We start from the raw sequence: 4796 nt of genomic DNA, 5'->3' as shown, positions 1-4796 counted from the left end.
TCTGAAATCAGAGTATAGTTCCCTATCACTAGAATTTACCACTTCAGTAGTTTCTCTTCTGGAATAAAGTCAGAGGTATAGGCCATGGGCTAAAAATCATCAAGGACCCAAGGGGATTGTTCTCTTGCTCCTTAATTACCTATTAGTTCGTTGCTTAACTGTATTAGATACTTCACATGTTCACTGTCCTATATGGGAGCCGCTAGCCACGTGTGGCAGGTGAAGATTGGAATTGTACCTAGTCCCAACTGAGATGTGGCCCGATGGAGACTAAAATGCAGTAAAAGTCTTTTACAGAATGTAAAAGACTTGTAACCAAAAATATTCAGAGTTTAAAAAAATTATTTAAATATCTCAATAATTTTTATTGATTAAATTTTGCACTGATAATAATGTAATTATATTTGGTCAAGCAAAAATATTATTAAAATTAATTTCACCTGTTTCTTTTAACCTTTTTTAATGTGGTTACTAAAATTTTAAAATATGTGTGTGACTTGCGTTATATTTCTATCAGACAGCACTGCCCTAAACATTTATAAAATAGAAACCCGACCATTTTGCAAAGGTTTTCTAATATCTAATACCCCAAAGGGAGCCCAGATCATAGAAGCTAATGGGGACTTATTGTTTTTAATTTTTGAATTTTATTTAATTTACATTTTATACAGCAGGTTCTTATTAGTCATCCATTTTATACACATCAGTGTATACATGTCAATCCCAATCTCCCAATTCATCACACCACCACCCCCCACCCCCCACTGCTTTCCCCGCTTAGTGTCTTTATGTTTGTTCTGTACATCTGTGTCTCAGTTTCTGCCCTGCAAACCAGTTCATCTGTACCATTTTGCTAGGTTCCAATATATGTTTTAATATATGATATTTGTTTTTCTCTTTTTGACTTACTTCACTCTGTATGACCGTCTCTAGATCCATCCACATCTCTACAACTGACCCAATTTCGTTCCTTTTTATGGCTGAGTAATATTCCATTGTGTATATATATATACCACATCTTCTTTATCCATTCGTCTGTCGATGGTCATTTAGGTTGTTTCCATGACCTGGCTATTGTAAATAGTGCTGCAGTGAATATTGGGGTGCAAGTGTCTTTTTCAGTTATGGTTTTCTCTGGATATATGCCCAGTAGTGGGATTGCTGGGTCATATGGTAATTCTATTTTTCGTTTTTTAAGGCACCTCCATACTGTTCTCCGTAATGGCTGTATCAATTTACATTCCCACCGAGAGTGCAAGAGGGTTCCCTTTTCTCCACACCCTCTCCAGCATTTGTTGTTTGTAGATTTTCTGATGCTGCCCATTCTGACTGGTGTGAGGTGATACCTCATTGTAGTTTTGATTTGCATTTCCCTAATAATTAGTGATGTTGAGCAGCTTTTCATGTGCTTCTTGCCCATTTGTATGTCTTCTTTGGAGAAATGTCCGTTTAGGTCTTCTGCCCATTTTTGGATTGGGTTGTTTGTTTTTTTAATATTGAGCTGCATGAGCTGTTTATATATTTTGGAGATTAATCCTTTGTCCGTTGATTTGTTTGCAAATATTTTCTCCCATTTTGAGGGTTGTCTTTTGGTCTTGTCTATGGTTTCCTTTGCTCTGCAAAAGCTTTTAAGTTTCATTAGGTCCCATTTGTTTATTTTTGTTTTTATTTCCATTACTCTAGGAGGTGGATCAAAAAAGATCTTGCTGTGATTTATGTCAAAGAGTGTTCTTCCTATGTTTTCCTCTAAGAGTTTGATAGTGTCTGGCCTTACATTTAGGTCTTTAATCCATTTTGAGTTTATTTTTGTGTATGGTGTTAGGGAGTGTTCTAATTTCATTCTTTTACATGTAGCTGTCCAGTTTTCCCAGCACCACTTATTGAAGAGATTGTCTTTTCTCCATTTTATATCCTTGCTTCATTTGTCATAGATTAGTTGACTGTAGGTGCGTGGGTTTATCTCTGGGCTTTCTATCTTGTTCCATTGATCTATATTTCTGTTTTTGTGCCAGTACCATATTGTCTTGATTACTGTAGCTTTGTAGTATAGTCTGAAGTCAGGGAATCTGATTCCTCCAGCTCTGTTTTTTTCCCTCAAGACTGCTTTGGCTATTCAGGGTCTTTTCTGACTCCATACAGATTTTAAGATTTTTTGTTCTAGTCTGTAAAAAATGCCATTGGTAATTTGATAGGGATTGCATTGAATCTGTAGATTGCTTTGGGTAGTAGAGTCATTTTCACAATATTGATTCTTCCAATCCCAGGACATGGTATATCTCTCTATCTGTTGGTATCATCTTTAATTTCTTTCATCAGCGTCTTATAGTTTTCTGCATACAGGTCTTTTGTCTCCCTAGGTAGGTTTATTCCTAGATATTTTATTCTTTTTGTTGCAATGGTAAATGGGAGTGTTTCCTTAATTTCTGTTTCAGAATTTTCATCATTAGTGTATAGGAATGCAAGACATTTCTGTGCATTAATTTTGTGTCCTGCAACCTTACCAAACTCATTAATTAGCTCTAGTGGTTTTCTGGTGGCATCTTTAGGATTCTCTCTGTATAGTATCATGTCATCTGCAGACAGTGACAGTTTTACTTCTTCTTTTCCAATTTGTGTTCCTTTTATTTCCTTTTCTTCTCTGATTGCTGTGGTTAGGACTTCCAAAACTATGTTGAATAGTAGTGGTGAGAGTGGACATCCTTGTCTTGTTCCTGATATGAGAGGAAATGCTTTCAGTTTTTCACCATTGAGAATGATGTTTGCTGTGGGTGTGTGGTATATGGCCTTTATCATGTTGAGGTAGTTTCCCTCTATGCCCACTTTCTGGAGAGTTTTTATCATCAGTGGGTGTTGAATTTTGTCAAAAGCTTTTTGTGCATCTATTGAGATGATCATATGGTTTTTATTCTTCAATTTGTTAATATGGTGTATCACATTGATTCATTTGCATATATTGAAGAATCCTTGCATCCCTGGGATAAATCCCACTTGATCATGGTGTATGATCCTTTTAACGTGTTGTTGGATTCTGTTTGCTAGTATTTTGTTGAGGATTTTTGCATCTGTATTCATCAGTGATATTGGTCTGTAATTTTCTTTTTTTTTGTAGTATCTTTGTCTGTTTTTGGTATCAGGGTGATGGTGGCCTCATGGAATGAGTTTGGCAGTGTTCCTTCCTCTGCAGTTTTTTGGAAGAGTTTGAGAAGGATGGGTGTTAGCTCTTCTCTAAATGTTTGATAGAATTCACCTGTGAAGCCATCTTGTCCTGGACTTTTGTTTATTGGAAGATTTTTAATCACAGTTTCAATTTCATTACTTGTGATTGGTCTGTTCATATTTTCTATTTCTTCCTGGTTCAGTCTTGGAAGGTTATACCTTTCTAAGAATTTGTCCATTTCTCCCAGGTTGTCCATTTTATTGGCATAGAGTTGCTTGTAGTAGTCCCTTGGGATGCTTTGTATTTCTGTGGTGTAACTTATCCTTTTTCATTTCTAACTTTATTGATTTGAGTACTCTCCCTTGTTTTCTGGATCAGTCTGGCTAATGGTTTATCAATTTTGTTTATCTTCTCAAAGCACCAACTTTTAATTTTATGGATCTTTGCTACTGTTTTCTTTGTTTCTATTTCATTTACTTCTGCTCTAATCTTTATGATTTCTTTCCTTCTGCTAACTTTGGTTTTTGTTTGTTCTTCTTTTTCTAGTTGCTTTAGGTGTAATGTTAGGTCGTTTATTTGAGATTTTTCTTGTTTCCTGAGGTAAAATTGTATTGCTATAAACTTCCCACTTAGAACTGCTTTTGCTGCATCCCATAGGTTTTGGGTCGTCGTGTTTTCATTGTCATTTGTCTCTAGGTATTTTTTGATTTCCTCTTTGATTTCTTCAGTGATCTCTTGGTTATTTAGTAACGTATTGTTTAGCCTCCATGTGTTTGTGTTTTTTACTTTTTTTCCCTGTAATTCATTTCTAATCTCATAGCGTTGTGGTCAGAAAAGGTGCTCGATATGATTTCAATTTTCTTAAATTTACTGAGGCTTGATTTGTGACCCAGTATGTGATCTATCCTGGAGAATGTTCCATGTGCACTTGAGAAGAAAGTGTAATCTGCTCTTTTTGGATGGAATGTCCTATAAATATCAATTAAATATATCTGGTCTGTTGTGTCATTTAACGTTTGTGTTTCCTTATTAATTTTCTGCTTGGATGATCTGTCCATTGGTGTAAGAGAGGTGTCAAAGTCTCCCACTATTATTGTGTTACTGTTGATTTCCTCTTTTATAGCTGTTAGCAGTTGCCTTATGTATTGAGGTGCTCCTGTGTTGGGTGCATATATATTTATGGGTGCATATATATTTATAATTGTTATATCTTCTTCTTAGATTGATCCCTTGATCATTATGTAGTGTCCTTCCTTATCTCTTGCAACATTCTTTATTTCAAAGTCTATTTTATCTGATATGAGTATTGCTTCTCCAGCTTTCTTTTGATTTCCATTTGCATGGAATATCTTTTTCCATCCCCCTCACTTTCAGTTTGTATGTGTCCCTAGGTCTGAAGTGGGTCTCTTGTAGACAGCATATATATGGGTCTTGTTTTTGTATCCATGCAAAGCAAGCCTGTGTCTTTTGGTTGGAGCATTTAATCCATTCACGTTTAAGGTAATTATCGATATGTATGTTCCTTTGACCATTTTCTTAATTGTTTTGGGTTTGTTCTTGTAGGTCCTTTTCTTGTGTTTCCCACTTAGAGAAGTTCCTTTAGCATTTGTTGTAGTGCTGGTTTGGTGGTGCTAAATTC

This window comes from Monodon monoceros, unplaced genomic scaffold, assembly GCF_005190385.1.
Source record: "Monodon monoceros isolate NGI ecotype Baffin Bay Population unplaced genomic scaffold, NGI_Narwhal_1 Super_Scaffold_3, whole genome shotgun sequence".
Taxonomy (NCBI): Eukaryota; Metazoa; Chordata; class Mammalia; order Artiodactyla; family Monodontidae; genus Monodon; species Monodon monoceros.
The sequence above is the reverse complement of the archived record's forward strand: the minus strand, read 5'-3'. Positions refer to the sequence as shown.